This window comes from Pezoporus flaviventris, unplaced genomic scaffold (genome assembly GCF_033815535.1).
Source record: "Pezoporus flaviventris isolate CSIRO_AGI_PZ_B2104156 unplaced genomic scaffold, CSIRO_AGI_Pfla_v1 ptg000007l, whole genome shotgun sequence".
NCBI lineage: Eukaryota > Metazoa > Chordata > Aves > Psittaciformes > Psittacidae > Pezoporus > Pezoporus flaviventris.
The window spans coordinates 8,614,672-8,634,008 of NW_026892555.1; the positions used below are offsets into that span (position 1 = coordinate 8,614,672).

Sequence of the window (19,337 nt, forward strand, 5' to 3'; positions counted from 1 at the left end):
ACACAAAAAGCAAAGTTTATCTTCTGGAAACAACTAACTATACAAACTTCATCTTAATCTTACTAGGGACCACAGAATTTGATCATCAGTTCCTTGGCAAAAGGGTATAAAGGGAGTTTCCAAACTCCCCTGTTCCTTTAAGAAGTCTCCCCCTCTAATTTCTAAGGTGCCCCCCAACCCCTGCTGAACCAGCCCTGGAGTAAATCATCACTAGAACCATGTAAGTGTCCTACAGACAGCTATATAAATCTTGTGTTACAGCAAAACAAGAGGGGGAAAACCAAGTAAAACTAATTCAGGACTACCATGTACCCAGGGTTGGTGACACACAGGAGTTCAGGCAGGTTGCCCCGCTGTTGCAGGGCTCTGGGTGCAGTATCATCTCCTTCTCAGAGGAGGAAAATCATACCCTTTTTAATTAAAGCATCACCTTCTATGTAGAAGTAAAGGAGGGAAATATCCCTGCAGGAGCAGCAAGGGAAGAGCAGGCAGGGTGGAACACAGGCTGCTGCTCAGACGCTGGAGCCCCCCGGGCAGCTTGTGTTTCTAGGCGTTGCAGATCTGATTTCAGCCTCAGCCATGGGCAGGCTAAGGGTTAACAGGAGACGCAGCACGTTAACTGTATCTGTGGAGATTATGGCATGTTTATCCAGTGTTCAGATTTCCTGTCTGAGTGTTTGGATTTCCTGAAATCCCTGCTATCAGCCCAAGTGCTGTCCACTGAGCAAACCTTTTCTCTCTCTCCCCTTTTTTCTCCCCCTTCTTTTTTTTTTAGCTTTGCTCACATGGTAGGTTTTCCTTCCTGCTCTCTTTCCAGTTGTAGTGCCTGTGTCTCCTCACCGGTCAGGACATTTATGGATGCAGATCAACACTCTTAGACTCCAGAACTCTGGGAATCGCCGTCCATTGGATTTCCTTTTTTATTATTCTTATTTTATTTCACTTTGTTTTCTCTTTTTGTGGCAAGAAAACCTGAAGAAACATGCTCTTTTCTCAGCTGCCCATGGGAGAATATGTTTTAGTCTGAGATGGAATAATGGCCTTAGGTTTGAGGACCAAGACTGGAATGGGAATTCAGACTGCACGCGTCCTGGTGAGTTACAGTGTGTTGGGGCTGAGTGTGGTTGTTAATGAGCAGCTCTGAAACAGGAACAAAGGCTGAGCACGTCCATTCAATGTGGCTGCTGAGCAGACTGCAAAAAGCAGATGGGTGATGCAGAAGTTAGAACTTTTTCCAAAGAAAACAGCTAAAGTCCACTTTTAATTCCTAAAAACACGCTGCTCTACAGCCCATATAACCTCTAGGTAAACATTAGTGTAGCAAAATGTATAAGGCCACATTTTGCAAGTCCTTACTCATATAAGTAACTTTTACTCACATAAGCAACCTCAGTGACTTTAAAAAGGGCTCATGTAATATAAGACTTGCAGAATGGGGCCCACACTGAGCAAACTGCAATGTCTCGATCTCAGCAAAACTTAAAAGAAAAATTAGTTTTGTAAGTGCCTTTGCATGTTTCCTTGGCCTTTTATGTTTTATTGTTGATCTAGATTTAAGTTTTAAGAAGAATCTACGTGCCAACTATTTCTCTTATTGTCTCTTAAATAAGTTTGCAGTAGGAGTGACAACGTATTTCATGCAGCAGTGTTCCGGGAGGCCAGAAAGGGGCTTTCTGTTGGAGGGAAAGTGCTGAGTGCTCTGCTGCTCTGAATAAACTGGAGAGCTGCATCCAGACGTGAGGCTCAGCTAAGGTTTTAGATTCACCTTTGGATGCGAGAGTCCATGATGGCATTGTTAGTCTGAGGTGGGTTTAGTTAAACCACGGTCACAAATGCAACAAGTTGACCAGTCTCAGTCAGTGACTCAGCATTTGAAACAGAAAAAGTCTTCTTTTCAGAACTCCTTAAAGCAAATTTCACTGCTGGCACCCATGGAAGTGTTGATGGAGTAAGATGTGGCAGATAAAGCATCATCACTGTTGCAACTTTTGTTCTGTCCCATAGCTGGAGGCTGTGGTTGTGCTGAACATTCCTAAACTACTCCTTGGAGCTGCTCCAGGGATTCAATTCTTTAATTTGAAGGCAAAAAGATTGATTCAGAAATTGTTTAGATGTTAGGAAACATCTACAGGAAAACCAGCTTTCCACAGTAATTTTACTTCAGCCCTTATTTTCCTTAGACTATTGCATATGTCCTGAATTCTTGTGTTTAATACTGCATGTCAGTCAAGAGACTTTAACATTTAAATTCTTGGGGTTTAGCAGGACAGAATACACTCCCATTTTATACCAGTAAAGGGAAAGATTTGTTTTCCAAATTCTTTGCAGAGCTTCCAAATCTGAAGTTTTAAACTAATTGCCTGGTGTGCAGGCTTTCCGCACAAACTTCTGAATGCGATCCTGCTGCTCTTCAAGGTTTTCTTTGGTATTGGTGGAAGGCTTTTGTGAGACCAGCCACACCAAACTCATGTTTTCTCTGCCTGCAAGCCTGCAGAGATCCAACTTTAATTATTAACATAAGGAAATGCTGAAGCTGAAGGCATTTTATGCATTGAGATGTCAGTTCTTGCTGTGTATGTAAGTGTTTACTTTCATTGTAGGGGGTTGGCAGGGAGAACAAGGAGGCCCTCACCCAAATTAGAGTGGACCATGGTGTCCTATCTTGCATTTAACATGCAATTTGGTGGTCTGTGGTCATGGATGAGACTAATCTGGCTATAGCAGAAATGTGCTCTTCTCAAAGCTGGCAGAAAAGATGAAATGTCACCAAGGATCAGTGAACTGCAGAAGATACAGAGTACAAATGAGGACTCAGTGGAAACATAAAGACTTCTCTACATTTATCTAAACCTCCTGGTTTTAGGAATTATGTTGGCTTTCCAATGAGCAGGATGCTTGAGACTGGGTCAGTTGTGGGGCTTCCTCCCCCTTCTTTACAGGACAAGCAGAACTTTCTGGTTTCAGTCAAGTTGGAAATTCTGTGGGAATAGTTTTTGTGGTGGTATTTTAGTATTTCCTCTTCTGCTCACACCCAGACCAGGAAGCGCAGAAGCACAACCTTCAACTCATTGTGTACATGTTTCTTTTTATAAACCTGAATTCCCTTCCCTCCCCCTTTTGTGTGTCGTCCCCCCTGTGTTCCATCCCCCCCCACACTTTTTCTTTTTTTCTCCTTATGGCTCTCACATAGGATTAAAGTTCTGCTTCATTTAGACTGTGGGAATTTTTCATCCCTCTTCATATAGCTATACCAAGCACTAAATAGTTCATTAATAAGTGATTATGACATTAGTTTTGAATTATTTAAGTGCAATATTCCCAACTCAGCTAACCATGGACAATAATGTTAATGTGCCGGTATCCCCTAGCAGATGTTTCTGCTGACATTTACTTCTGAACCTTCACCAGTGTGAGGTCTAACTGGCCACTAAGACCTATCTACCCAGCTGCCCATGAAGAAGTTCTGCAAAAGGTCATTTTCTTTGTAACCAGCTGCATCATTAAACTCTTCCAGATTAGAGACTTCAAGCTTTATTGTTTCCCTCCCTCTTTTTCCCTTTCTGCACCAGTAAGGAGGTTCAACTCATGCGCCCTTGCTCCATGTGTCCAACTCATTCACCATCATGACTGTCAGTCCTCCTGCCTTCCTTGCTGTTGTTGGCAAGTATGGATAAACAATTTTGACAGGTATAGAGTCCTGCAGGGCTAACTTCACACACAGAGTGATGTTTCTCTGCTCAGATGATAAATGGACCAGAGGAACTGAGCCACTTTCTCTGAAACTTTTCCCCACATCCAAAGCTTTTAGACCCTCCATTTCACACCGTTTTCCTCAAAAAGCAAAGAATGCAATTTGGTTTCATACCTAAGGAAAGCAGATCACATTTGGATTGCAACTCTTCCTTCACGACTCTTCAAGCCACCTTGTAGAGTCTTTAATCCACCATTTTATAAATGAAAATAAACTTAAGATGAATCTTAAATTTGGCCCCCCAGAGGCAGCGATGCTTTTCGTGTGTTCTCCTCTATCTCGGCTGGAATTAACAAAATCCATCTGTCTCTGTGAGTCAGCAGAAAAGTATTCCTCTTTTATAAGAGTTAAGGGACATGGGATAGGGCAATGTCAAAGAGCAGAAGTCTTCCTCTAGCTCAGCATTTGCACGGCAGCCATGGAGAGGAGGTCGTGTTTTCGCTTCCCATTCATGGAACGAGCTAGATTTACACCAGCAAAGGACGTGGCCTGTGGTGTGCATGGCCACGGCTGTCGAACAAGGCTCCTTTCATCAGCAGTAAACGTGAACAAATGTGCGAATGGCACCAACCAGCACGCACAGCAGTGTGGCGGCCCCTGGAAAAGTCAAAAGAAAACTCTATTTTCTTCTCATCACAAGCAAAAAGAGGAAGCTTCCCCCCTCCCCTTCCACCTCCACCGCTACCACCCTGGCTCGAGCAAGTTGATCCATAGGTATTTGTGTGGGGGTTTGTTCTCCGCGGTTAACCACATAACAATTTGAAGCATGTGGCTAACTCAAAAGAAACTGCCTTTAAACATTTGCAGACTGTAATTGTGTTAGGGAGAGCGGAAGCACTGAACATCCCACAGCAAGGTCCTGTGAAGAGGGAAAAACCCCCTTGCTTTATCTCTAGGAGTTTCTCTTCTTGCCAATGCTCTGCAGCCGGGGCCAGATGTTCCCCACCTCCTGTTTTGTGTCTTTATCTGGTGTGTCAGGGCAAGAAACAAAACAGAGAGAAAAGGGGTGGTGATGAAGGGGAGGGCATTTCAGCACACAGCTTTCACAAATAAAGCTTAAGTAATAATAACAAACAAATTGGAGAAGCTTTACTACGAAGCTGAGCGTGTGTGAGACCACTGGGTGATCCCCAAAGGATGTGGTGACAGGCAGCATGGGGCTGGAGACCAGGCTCCAGAGGGCCAGCAAGGAGAAACCCTCCTCAGGGTGGTAAAATGCCCCATTCAAGCTCTTCCATCCTTCAAACCTGAATCTGTTGGGCAGGGAGGAAAGGCTGGAGGAAGCCCATGTGCAGCTGTGCTTGTGGGAGTAAAGATACCAAGACCACATGGTGCCACAGCGCTTGTTATCACAGAGACATGGGGCTATACTAACATCCAGTTTTAACGAATTTTGGGCTTAAGGAAACCACTAAAACTGAACATTGCAACATTTCCCCATGGGACGAGATGCCTGTGAGACATTCTGCAAGTGGGTTGTGGCTCCCAAAGGTCATGAGCTTTTAATTTCCATCCATTCCCAGTGTATTCTCAGTCTATGATTAGGAGAACCTTTCCTTGGCCACAGACATGCTCTTAAGTGTTCATTACACAAATAAAATAGTGCAATTAATTTTCTTCACCCTGCTGCAAGCCTCTTTTGTAATTCAGCAGGTAAAAATACCATATCTGTACAATCACTAAAATAGCCCCTGTTCTAGGAAAGCCAATGACTTCTGGAGTGTGGCCTGAAGGTTGGAAATTCAGCCTGCTCTGGAGAAAGGGTAAATAAGGCATTACCAAGTCTTATCTCTGTTACAGTGGCTGGAGCTGTGGCCTTGTGGCACAAGGATGGGGTAGGATTGCAGTTAGAAACCAAACTGTGCCCTGTGGTCCTGTAGCCACATGCATTTCTCCATATCTATTCTCCATTCTGGGGACTAAAGAAATCAATTTTTAGTCAGTGGCTGAACAACAGCCCTGATATTTCACCTTTTGGCACTAAATTATAATGTGACTGCAGGCAAGTCACTGCAGAAGTGTGGCTGGCTCCCCGTTTCTTCTTGTTCATCTGTGCAGTAACCAGAAGGAAGCATGTACATGGGAAATACAGGCACATGTTTTGATGTGCTCCTCAAAACTGCTGGGGCAAGGAGAGGGAGATGCCTCCTGCCAAAGCTGGCACAGCTGCATGCCCTTTTTATAGCAGTTGGCCAAAAGTGATTTTATTCTGGCCAGAACTGCCAGCCAGAGAGGCAGCAGGATGATTCAAGGCACTGAGACAAGCCTTATGGTATCTAGATTCAGCATAACTCCAAGCCCTTAGCATAATAATATGGTTCTGTGTAAGAACATAAAACCATCTGAGCCAACACTTCAGGATCCTGTCTCCAGTAGCGGCTGACATGTGTAGGATGCAAGAGTTGAACAGGGAGGACATGTAACAGTATTACCCCAGATTACGGCCCCAGTGTTCCAGGATCTCACCTGGAGAATTTTCTGAGCCAGATCTCATTCCTAGGATGAACTTGTCCTGCAGATATTTGCAACATGGATTTTCAGGCTTTTTTCTGCTTTAACTAATAAGCATTATTTTAAGCATCCATTTAAAAAAAAAAAAACCTTATATGGGTGCAACAAATTGGTAAACAATAATGGGTGGACAAATTCATGGAAGGAATTTTGTCCTGAATTTACAGCTATTAAATCATTACTGATTGTGACGGTCCAATCCTAGTCTCTTATGTGATTTATAGTAGTGCTATAAACTGAATGTTGTGGAAATATTGCAGATTTATTTGTGGGTAAATAAGATCTCTACCAGCATCATAGAACTCTAACATTTATTTTATAGAATTTAGTGTGAAACTATATACCTACTATCCTTCTGCATTCAAATCCAAGCATTTCACTAGTTGCCCAAATTAATTACTGATGTAATCATTTACCTAATGGTATATTTGTCATTGAATGCATAAGACAGCATTTTGTGCTGGTATAGGATACTGGCTTCATCCATCAGATCAGAGGCAGATTGTAGTTTCATATCCTTGAATAATTATTTCTGCAGGTGTCCTTTTATTCCAGTTCATAATTAGTATCCGAGTATTTAGCAAAGCTTTTTAGGATCAGAAATCCCTACAACACAGTAGTTATCTATATTCATGAACAGAGAGGAGCTCTACATTGGTAGAATAATTTCTGAAGATATTTTATTAAAACTAATGGGTATCATAATTTTACATCAAATGTAGAGCTTTTAAATTACTATCAACCAGCAGGGTATAATTCTGATCTTACACTTGTCCTAAATTAATATCACAATCTGACTCCAGATTTAATCAATGGTAAGACAGTTCTTAGCCAGAATCCCAGCTCTCCCAGGTCACTTAAACTTTATAATTTTTATTTTCTATATGTTTATGATGTTGTGGCTGAGGAGGAGTTATTGTGTTCACGTGTTGTCCAGGACGGGGTTAAAAATCTACTTTTGACCCAAGATGATCTACAGTTGGTATCTGTTCTCAGCGCTTAGACAGACAAATGGGATTTGGCTCAGTTGAAAGACATTTCCTTACCATTGAGAATATTAAACTTAAAGGGTGCCAGTAGCAGCAGGAACAAGGATAAAAAGGTGATTGTAAGTCATGTTTTGCTCCTGTTTTGCTGGAGCCTACCTGACACCTGGTCTGAATTACAGAGATCTCTTGACTGTTGAGATTTATGTTCTTCTTCACAGAGTTCCTAGGAAGCTCAGTAATTATGCAGTCCCCCCCTATAGGGTGGGATATATGTTATACATATATGCACACAGTATATCAAAAATTCCTACACCTTCAAGTACAGAAAACAGTCTGGCTGTAAGGTTCCTCTTCAGCCAGAAACCTTCCTGCAAAGGGTCATTTCTAGCACTAATTCTGCCCATTTTAAGATTGTTTCATTTACTTAATAGCCAGTAGGCCTAAGCCACTCCTTCTCAAGGCTGCAACAGGCCTATGTCCTGTGAGTCATATCGGCATAAGCAAAAGTCCTCTGATCGCTACAACTTGAGCAAGAGAGTTAGACTTAAAAATAAACTCCTACTATATATTTGCACCATTAGACAGATCAGGCACAGAGGAAACATGACCCCAACCACTGAGACCAGTTTTACCCTGACTCTAAGGAAAACAAGCAGTCTTAGACAACACTTTTTCATGGTGCTGGATGCTGATGGACATCTTATCACTGCAGGAAATCTTATTCATGTTGCGATTTACACCCTGGGAGAAAAAAAAGAATTTCTATCATGGGAATTTAGATCATTCAAGTGGAGTTTAAGTAACATATATAACATATAATAGGGAGGTTTAGGTTGAATATAAGGAAGAAATTCTTTATTGGGAGGCACTGAAACAGGCTGCTCAAGGAAGTTGTGAATGCTCAATCCCTGACAGTGTTCAAGGCCAGGCTAGATGGGGCTTTGAACAACCCGGTCTAATGGAAGGTGTCCCAGCCCATGGCAGAGGGGTTGAAACTGGTCCTTTCCTGAAACTGGTTCCTTTCCTGAAACTGGACCTTAAGGTCCTTTCCAACCCAAACCATTCTATGATTCTATCATATTTGCAGCCTGGTCTCTACGAGTGAGGCTGAGGCAATTGCACTGTGCATGCATGTGTCCCCCCAAGACTTTGAAGGCCCCTCAACCAAGACAGATGGAGGAACAGAAGTCACAAGTCCTCCTACACATTTTGTAAAACCAGGCAGAAGGCTGGAAGAAAGCAGCTCTGTAACCTCTGACTATCTCCTCCCCAAGCAGAAAGCCACAACTACTGTGGGGCAAGAAGACAATTTCCACAGAAGTGCTGTGCTCACCACAACCTGGGGAAAAGCTTCCATGGGCATTTGCCCTTCAGGCTGCATGTGTGGGGCTTCAGGATTCCCAGTTTCTCTTGGTGTTCATGCAGACCTGTACGTACCAGCGTGGCTTTCAAAGCAGTAACAGTTAGGTGAAAGACACCTGTTGTTATTTATTGTAGTACTTAAATTCTCTCTCCTTGGAAGAAATAACTTCTTGCAATATTACAGGCCATTAAACCACCATGTTAATGCAGAAAGCGTTTCCTGGGGATAATAATATCCTGACGTCGGAATTGCTTTCATAGTACTGCTGGCTGCTACTACAGTGGCAACATTTTGCTTAGACAAGCAATACCAGGCAAGGACCTTGTTTGCTAAAGCTTAAATAAAAGCTTAAATAAAAGCTTAAATCAGTGATTTTCAAAATCTAGCTTCCTAAAATTCAGACTCTTAGTTCATAACAAAGTCCTGGATAAATTATTCAATGTCATTTTGAAAGTGAGGTCAGTTATTTCAGTCCATTAAATAGGGTTTTGGTAGACATGAGTTCAGCGCTTCCTCTTGAGTTTCCCAGTGCAGGACAATGTAACTGAGTTCTGAGCTGCAGAACATTTGGTTTTGTAATTCAAGGCCCTTTCTAAATAGAAATCATCAGCTGGGTCAGACTGTTGAAGACAAATCAATTTGTGTCTCAGAGACACTCCAGAATGTGAACGTAGACGGGAAAGAAACCCAGATCCCCAGAAAGGGTAGGTTAGGGCTTTCACTCCTTAACACTTCCAGCCATCTGCAATGTATATTAGTTTAGCAGGAAAGTGGTGGTCACAAACACCAGAACTGAGCAGTCTCATCCAGCTCCTACTCCAGTTGCAAACTGCAGGGTTTTGCTCTGGTTCCTAGAGATACAATGGAGGAGGAAGGACCGCAGTGACCAGGCAGCAAGTGAACACTGGCAACACCCTCTGGTTTCGACAGTAGTTATCACAAGAAAGTATGTTTCTGCTTTGTCTTTTCCTTTCCATGACAAAAACAAACAAGATATTTGTTTCCCAATAAGGAAATAGGCTCATTCTGGAATGCACTGGGCAAACCAGGTTCTTCTAAGGATGAAAGATACATATGTGAGATTTCAACATTTTTAAGCCCTCCCAGGATATTTGTGCAATAGTAATTGTGTCAGCCACTGTATTTTGCAGCAAACAGTAGACCTGAGGTAAGGAAACCTGGCCTCATTTGTGCTGTTAATGTTGTCTTTCTTAGAAGCAGAACCTATTTGCAAGACCATAATTTCCCTCACAGACAGTATTTTAATTGGGGAAGAGTTCTCTCAGGAATAATAGTCTTACTTCTGTTCCCATCTGCACAGTATTTTCCTGATCAGGAGATCAAGAGAAAGAGGATCTGAGCAACTGCTTCTCTAAGTAAGAATGAACAGAGAGCTGTGCAGTAAATCATAATGCGCAATAAAATAGAAAACAAAATTTGGCTGGAGATTAATGACTGGAATGGGACTTACTGAATTAAACTGCATCAGATGTTCCCTGGAAAAAAATCTGAGTTAGATTCACAGCTCTCTATGGTTTTGGTTTTGTTTTTCACAAAGGAAGATTTAACGTGATTGTTTTGCAACTACTAACATTTTCTAGGCCTTGCAGAGTGGTCTTAGGGGCCTGCAGGAGAGGACAGGCACTGGCTGGAAATCCTGGTCTCACTCAGGCAGAAGAGGGAATTGAGCATGGAGCCTTCCCACAATGCCAATAACTGCACAGATGTTACAGGAGGCATCACATTTTTACAAGATATGAAGGGCTGATTTCAGTTCCCATCTCCAGAGACACATTTGTGATTACAGGTCTGCTGCGGAGACAGATATCCCTGAGCCCTTGAAGGCTGTGATCAAAGCCCAGTTGAATCTATCCTGTTCCTTGTTAGGTGGCTTAGGTGCCTCCTTCTTGTGTGCCTTCTGTGAACCCACTTGTAAGTGTCCAGCCTTCCAGATGTTGGTTAAAAAGACATATGGGCAGCTGACTCCAGCTTTTGAATTATCCCAGGGGACTAAGGCAGCCAAAGGCTTGGTGTTGACTGTTCACACCAGGCTTCCTTTATCTTTACTGATGACAGTCAATACAGACAGCTGAAATTAGGTTGTCGCTCACCTGATCCTATAGAAGTAGGTGTTTAAAATAGAGATACTAAAGTCAATGTCTACAAAGGCCAGGTGATTCACAGCCTAAACTGACTCTTCTACTGGTTAAAAGAAAGAGAGCAGGGCGCCGAGTCCAAAGATGCTGAGTGCCTTAAGTGCATTGCAGCATGGTCTTACTTCTACCTGAACCATACCATAGCAGATACAAGACTGTCCCTCTAATTCTACATTCAAGAAGAGGTGCCAGGAGCAAGAAAATATTTTTTTTAAAAAAAAAAAAAAGCTTTTAAAATATAACCCAAAATAAGGCACACTCAGCTTGGTGTTCCAGGGCCAGATTTCCTTGGGATTCTGACCTTAAGCAGAAAAAAGTTTGCACTTCTAGTGTTGAAGAAACTTAAAACTGTAAACCAGTGACAGGGATTGGCATATCCTGTTGGGTTTTTTTCTAATCAGAGATGTCTCTTGTTTTGTTAAGATCCAGACTTGGTTCATTAACATCTCAGAGGAAGGAAACCAAAGCTGCATAAGTTACCACTGACTGTTACCACTGATTGTGCTAGAGATACCAAAACTCTTTCCCCCTTTAATTAATTTTATTTGCTGAACTGAAAGTGAAAGAGATCAATAATATGACAGATTAAAAAGCTCACCTTTGTAGGCACAATGTGAAGGGAGCACACACACATCTGCCTTCTTGCCTGCTCTCAGGCACCTGGCAGCTCTGCAGCACTGGATTTAGTGACTTTGTCCTAGTAACTCAGTTTCCTCAGGCTTTTGTAAAAAATGGACTAAACAGCAGATGCCTAGAGCCAGAAGAAGAGCCTGGCTACGTTATTAAAACCCAGAATGCAACACCAGTTTAAAATTCATCAAAGTGCTCAGAACAAATTCCCCAGACATTGGGGCTTAGTCATCCCAGGTTTCTACAGCTCATTTCGATAATTGCCCCTTGAAATAGTTGTCTTTCTCTTTTTTTTTTCCTCTTATTTTTTTTTTAACACTGCTACTTGGCAAGCACTCACTGAGCAGGCAGCTCTGCTCCACAGCTGCAGAAGGGCAGAAGAAACATCAAGATTCCCACCATGCGCATCTCTACTTTCTACAACATGAGCCAATCACATCTGAGTGCACCCAAAATAGTCATCTCACTGTCACCTGATGTTAGAAACTCATTAGCCAGTTTAACTCATTAATGTACTGCTAAAATTAATTCATGAAGTGATTTATTAATTAATAGGAGGTATTTAAAAGAGTGTAGTGTGTCAGTTATTCGGTATTTTTAAGTACCATCAGTGCCTGCAGACACTCAGTCTCAATGCTTTCCCACCTTCTTGAAAACTGTATGGTTAGATGCCCAAAGAAGCAGTAAATGCTCCATCCCTAGCAGTGTTTAAGGCCAGGTTGGACAGAGCCTTGGGAGTCATGGTCTAGTGTGAGGTACCCCTGCCCATGGCAGAGGGGATTGAAAATAGATGCTCTTAAGGTCCTTTCCAACCCAAACCATTCTATGATTCTAAGATTCTATGATTGCTTCTGTCTTGGTATAAATTCACCAAGGAAGACAGTCACATAAGCTTTGTCAGGAAACTGATACAAATGAAACTGAAAAAAAGGAGGTTACTTTTCTGCTGCATCATTCTTCTTTTGGTAGAAATATAAAACTTATATTACAACATAGGATTGTATTGTATTTTCCTGATGTAACTTCTTCTATCCAAGAAAAACTAAAGATCATTACAAGCTCTCATTAGGTTGCCATTGGAAATCATGTCAGCACCCACATTAGTGCACCAATAGGTTTGGGGTTTTGGGGGTTTTGGGGGTTTTGGGGTTTGGGATTTATTTTAAAAGATTGGGGTTCTTTTTAAATATTAATTTTCTTGCTCCTTGCACCTCTTCTTGAATGTAGAATTAGAGGGACAGTCTCGTATCTGCCTATGGTACGGTTCAGGTAGAAGTAAGACCATGCTGCAATGCACTTAGGGCATGCAGCATCTTTGGGTAGGTGTCACCTCTGGGCTCAGCACCCTGCTCTCTCTCTTTTAGCCAGTAGAAGAGGCAGTTTAGGCTGTGAATCACCTGGCCTTTGTAGACATCAACTTTAGTACCTCTATTTTAAATATCTACTTCTGTAGGATCAGGTGAGCTACAACCTAGTTTCAGCTGTCTGTATTGACTGAGTCATCAGTAAAGATAAAGGGAGCCTGGAGTGAACAGACCAGGCAAAGACACTTTGCCAGATACATCCCACTTTTGCATCCTAAAAGTTGAGTCAGAGCACACTAAAGTGGATGCAAAGAATCCCATTTACATTGATATGTTGTATCAAGTTTTAAAGGCCCTGTTCTGTCACTTACTTTGAGTTAGTCTCATTTTTCTATGTAGATACCACATAGATTTCAAAGAGCATGCTCATAGATCTGGGCATGACTCACTGTAGGGGTAGATACCAACACGAAGGACAAAAGAAGAGAATATTTGGGACATCTTTGTATTCCTGTTTCTATAAGCCTTGTATTAGCGGTGATTCTGCAGAGATGCTTTGATAGTTCTGCACTCAGCTGAAGGACAGGATAGGTAGCAGTATTATATCAGCCAAAATATGTGACATTTTCACAGGGCTTCTAAGTAGGAGAGTGGCACTGCTTGGCGCATGTTAAAGAGGAAGGCATGAAAAACACACCGCTGTGAAGGGCAGCACAGTACCAAGACAAGAGGGGTTGGCAGAAGACACTGTAGAGTCATCCTTGCGATCAAAGACTGGCTCTGTACTTGAGACATCAGACTGAAGGTGAGCACATCAGTCCATTGCTTCTGCCACAGACCGGAGCCTGATGTGCTCATCTTCAGTCTGGGGTCTCAAGTACAGAGCCAGCCTTTGATCACAAGGATATACAGCCATCCTACAAATATATATCAAACATTAACTTCTGTGAGATGTTCAGACACAAGGACAATGCAAGACTTTATTAGTGCCTGACTAATCAATGAGGGCTAGAAGCAGAAGCTGTGCTGCTTGACTTGAGAGCTGTCAACAGGGTAGAAAAGCTGCTGTAGAAAGGACATGGGGAGCTCAGATGCACCAGACTTTTCGTACAGAGACAAGCTGATCAAACTATACCAGGTTTAGTTCCTATTTTTTATAATGACTCTTTCTTAAATACACATCCAGCAAATGGCTGATATTGAATTCAGCCCACAATTAGTGGCTATTGAGCCACTTGATGCCACTAGGACTTGATGCCACGTTCAGATAATATTAATCTGTTATCTATATTCCTATATATGTATATATAATCTACACAAATTATATATGTACAGGCTATTTTGCTGTAGACTACATACTGAGTAAATAATTACTAACCATACAGAGAAGGTGTGAAGCACTCTTATGTGTTATTAGCCCCTCATAGTCTTCAGAAGTGGATTGTAAGTAACAAAAAGTCTTGGACTGTGGATGGCAGCCTTGTCATTAAGTATAAAAAAATACCCTAGAATACCCTTGACGAGATCAGCGAAAGCTCTGCAGAGGTCAGAGGCTGAGCAGCAGACACTCTGATTAGCTGCTGCTGCCACAAAATGAAAATTCTTCCCTGAGCCCAAGAAACAGATGATGGATATAGTTGGAAGTGATGAAAAGGTCATTCCTAAGTAGATACAAGGAGATTTAACTCACAATACCATCATCCTGAAGCCCTTAGACAAATAACAAAAGACAGGCTTCAAAGACTGGAGAGTCCTTCAGTCTAAACACTTACACAAATCTCTTTGTCATATATCTGAATCTTAAGGAAAATTCACCTTTGAATGAGACAGCAGAAAATTACTAAACAAGTACACTAAAGCCCTCAGGTCCTCTATAGCAATATGTTGTACCATTGTACAGTGGTGATATATTATAAAAGTGTTGAGTCTTAGAGTTATTGTGTTTTGCAGCATGAATTCCTAAGCCACATCTAAGCTGTCAAGTGCAACTATTCTATAGCACTTGCACAGTCCATGTATCCTACTATGATAATTATATAATCATATGATGAACATATCAGCTGAGGGTGGGGAACTAATTTCCATTCTAAGAGCAATGCCATGTCCTAAAACTAGATTTTTTTTTTAACTAATTATTATTTCTAAGGATACTGTTCAAGAAACTATCTGAATTTTTAAGTTGATCTTCTGTACATATCGAAACATGTGGGTATTTCAAGATGAATGCATTAAAGCTCATACTTTGCCAATATATTTAAAAGTTCAGTGGAATGACCCGAGGATTGATATCCTTCTCAGCCTGACATCAATCCAGTGTAAAACACCGCAATGGCAAATTCCAGGCACTATTCATAAAGAATCACAGGAAAGATATGCAATTCATGCTAGTCAGGACGGAATTAAGGAAAACACATTTAATTTCAAATACTGTTGATGTAATACTCAGAATCTTTGGTAGAACTTCTGGCACCAAACAGAATTTTGATTAAGAGTTATCTAAAGTCATCGCTGTAATTATTTAATAGATTAAACATTGAGCACTTGACATTTCTCAGGAACCATTATAAATAGGGACGCATCATCAAGAGGATGTCAGTCAGCTCTTCAGGGTCACTCCTGGGCTCTATGCTGAGTTAGTACAATTCAGAGATGACTTTTCCATTACTCCTTTCAGGATTCACATCGTGCCTATAGGCATGTCAGTATTTCGATTGTGTATTTTTATGGAAGCACAAACAGCTGATGCACAAGGTCAGACCAGAGATTCTTTTGCTTAGGACATACTAAAATCAAGTCTGAAGTGACTTGTCCACAGACAAATATCCTCGGATTTGCTTCACTGAAGTTTGTTAGACCACATCCTAACAATGTTATCCAAATTGTGGATTAGAGTGAAGCCAAAGAGTGTATGTTTGTCACATCCTGTTTGGATGATACCAACATAGACACAAACAGAACAAGCAGATTTTGGCATGAAATGAAAGACATTTTCCTTAATCTCACAGTTGTTCAAGAACATGCCAGTTATCACATGGACTAAATAATTTAATTCTGTATTTTGCCCTGAAAACAGATTGAATAGCCTTGCAAAACGTGATTTTGAAGACAATCTTTACATTTATAAGGTATGCTTTTCAACAGAGTATATTTGCAGGAAATAAGATTTTTTTTCTACCTGCTTTATTTTAAAACTTCTGGGGATATAAAAGCTTTCTGCTCAGTCATTAGTTGTCAGTTGCAGAATGAAGCAGTACCCTACAGCATTTCCAGATGAAGTAGTCTGTTTATACAGAAAGCGCAAGAGCTGTAATTACTACATGATCGCATTTGTGTATCAAGGTCAGAATTCTGTGATTCATGCTATTGTTTGGACATAAAGGGAGTTGATTTTCATCATGGTGGTGTACAACTACTATTATTGTTACATCAAGGACTGTAGAAACAATATTAACTTTTGGTTGTCTGAGGTTTTCGGGTTAGGTTAACTCCAGCTCAGGCATAGATGGAAACTGGCTGTTCAATGTTTGTCCTGAAATCTTCATTAGACATGCAAATTAGATATGTATATTGTTGCTGTTCAGGTTGTGTATTCTATTATGAAAAAAGAAAAAATAATCCTACAAAACAAACCAAAATAGGTAATGAAATGACTTATGCATGAAATCATAGAGTTTAAGCAATATCAAATGCAGGGAATTAAAGAGTATGAAAATATTTCCTGATCTTTTCCCCTCATCTGAAAAATCTCTGCATGGGATTTTCTTCTTGACTGTTATTTAATATATTGACAATTTTTATATTCCCTCTAAATAGGCTTTCCACACTATTTAATGAGTTCTAAAAGCTTAAAAATATAGGAATTCAACTTATTATACTTACTAGTTAAGAGCTAGGATTATTCAAGCACTTAAGATTGTAAAATTTGATATGATTGCACATATTTATAATCAGGCACAACAACAAATGCTTTCCTCATCTGAGGACTAATAGAATCTGCTACTGCATTATTGTACTGTATGTACGCATTGTATTTTATTGAATTGCCCCCCAGCTGTCATTAATGTCACCCTCTTCTCAGTTAGACCTTACTTAAGCTTCAACTAGTCTTTCTCTCTTTGGGTGCAGGTGTCCCTAGCTAAAAAGCAATCATATTTCTAGGTTTTGATTGTCCTCTATCTATTCTGGGATTTACATCTCCTTTTCACTCCCTGCTCCAACTCACATACTGTCATATATAAGGACTCTACATAAATCTGATAGTGTTGCCCTCACATTGCCCTGGACAGTTGGGAAGTACTGTTTTTCTTTCAGGTTTTTCTGGGGGGACTGTGTGTGTGTGAAAGAGAGTCAAGATGCCATCTTCACACAGCCTGAATTCTATTACTGTCCTTGGTTGAGAGTTTCATAAAAGCTGTATTTATCGTCAAAAGAATTTTACCCGGACAAAACACTCACATGGGCATGAGGCCTGAGGAACCTGCCATCTGAATGGTGCCCTAATAACTTCTCCAAATTCACCAAGTCAGGGAGTTGAACTCACATAGGCATATTCCTCACAGGGCTACCTTTCTTCTCTCTAGGAAATCTACATGTTTCCTTCTCAGTGTTGTTAACTTCAGTCCTGCTAACTTCAACCAACTTGATTTCTTTATAAATATTTTTCTGCATTTCTTTCATATTTCATTTTATTTTTTAGTTGCTGTAGTACTGAGAGGCCCAGTGTAGGAGACCTAAAAAGGGAACATAATCATCCTGAACCACTGAGATGTAAGCACAAATGCTGGTAACTCCTTTGCTGTATACAGCAAATGACTAAGTAACATTCAGTGGCTTATTATAGCAGAAGTAAGGAGATTCTGTGACTTTCTGGAATTATGAAAAATAAATTACCATCAAGTCAAAACGTAATTTAATGTAAATCATAGTTACTTGTGCACTGAGCTCAGCATTTCATTTAGAAAGCAATGAGCCATTATAGATTCTTGTCTTTTTGCTTTGACTTGAACGCATACACCTATGATGATGAAGGTGACTGTTTTGCCCAAGGAGATGGATAATACCATTAAAAGGAACAGATGTGCTGTAAAGTTAAACAACAAGCAGACATGTCATTGTGGTTTGAGTCAGATCCAGGATGCCAGTGGCTGTGGTTTTGCTATAAGAGAGTGGTATTTGGTTGTCTGCTGGTGGAGGTCTTTCCCAGTCCACAAAAAAACAGTGCAATGACCAGATCTTCTAACACCTTCTTCCTGCAGGTAACATAATATTCAAGCATAATATTCTTGGTTCAAAGTAGATAATTCTCCTCTTACACCCTTACCTTCATATCAAAGGACACACCTCTTCCTTATGGACAAAGCCCATAACCATTTCTTCCCCCATGCTGCCAAGCTGGTAGAATTTCAGATACCTTCCAGCCAGTATGTAAAAGTCTGCATCTGCTGGTTAAGCCCTGGTAATGGCAAAAGAGCTCTCCACAACATACTTGAAAGTACCCTAAAGGCTCAGTAAGGGAAAAGAGATACAGTAACATCCCATCCAAAACCTTCTATGTTGCAATGTTTTATTGAATCCCATGTGTCTTGGAGACAGGGATTACTCTATGTTATTTTAAATGTTAAGGGTTGGCAAACCTCCAGGCCCACATGACATATTTGGAAACATAAAACAAGCAGGACAAAATCCATAAACAAACTACAGCAGTCTCTGGGGAAATAGGTCAAGAGAAGTAACAAGACTTCTCTTACACAGAAGATTTAAAAAAAAAAAAGAGTCATGGAGGAGATGTGCTTTTCCTTATGGAATCAAATGGCACACTCAAATGGAAATAGGCAGACTGGCTAAGCAAAGGGTGTGATCTGGTGGCAGCCTCCCTCGCACTGCCCGACTGCCTTCACCCCTCTTTTTGGTCCCAGTGTCACCCCTGTGGGTCCTAGTTCTGTCTCCCTTTCTACCAGCCTGCCTGGTCCACGTCTCCATCTCATGTGATTGTCCCAGTCTCCTTGCTTTACCACCTCATCTTACAAGGCAACAGCTTCTGGGTAGTCTTCTCCTACCCAGCACCAATATTTGACCCCAAATTTTTTCCACGTCATCCCTTTGGACCTACTATGGAGATCAGCCCAGCAGATTGCAAAGTGAAATGTATGACCCAGTCCTACTCACCTCCTTCAGAGGCTCTTCAGCATCTCTAACCCTAACCCTTCCCCCACAGAAACACAAGTCATAAACTGGAAACAGTATGAAACATAATAGTGGAGGAGTCTGATGAAAAACTGTGATTTCACTTGCCCATGTCCTGGATGACTGTCTCCCCACACCCTCCTCCCCTCTCCTACAGGCAGGATTCTTCCCTATCAGGCCACTTCTTGCTCCCAGGCTCTTGATCCTTCAAATCTTATCTCCATCTTCCAAAAAGAATCAGTCTGGTGCACACACCTGACATGGAAATTTTCAGCCTGAATGGTTAGACTGAAGTTGTATCTGAAAACTGGGTCTTCTGAAGTGTCAGACAACTTGGACAGGCAATGTTTCCAGTTCTGCACTCAGTGCAGCTGACTGAGTAGTTGCCACATTCAGTTAGACAGAGTTTTCCCAGTCAGCTGAACGAAATTCTCCTGTGGCAATTTTCAA

The 19,337-nt window shown here is 41.2% G+C and overlaps 1 protein-coding gene across 2 annotated transcripts in view; it reads left to right on the plus strand.

Moving 5' to 3' along the window:
• Positions 1–487: 487 nt before the first annotated feature.
• ASAP1 (ArfGAP with SH3 domain, ankyrin repeat and PH domain 1) overlaps positions 488–19,337 on the plus strand; it is a 150,909-nt gene continuing 132,059 nt past the window's right edge. Inside the window, exon 1 of one of the 2 annotated variants that reach the window (XM_061447716.1) lies at positions 488–1,093. The gene's annotated coding sequence lies outside the window, so the exon portion shown is untranslated. The remainder of the gene's footprint in view (positions 1,094–19,337) is intronic. The other variant, XM_061447717.1, reaches the window with a different exon arrangement.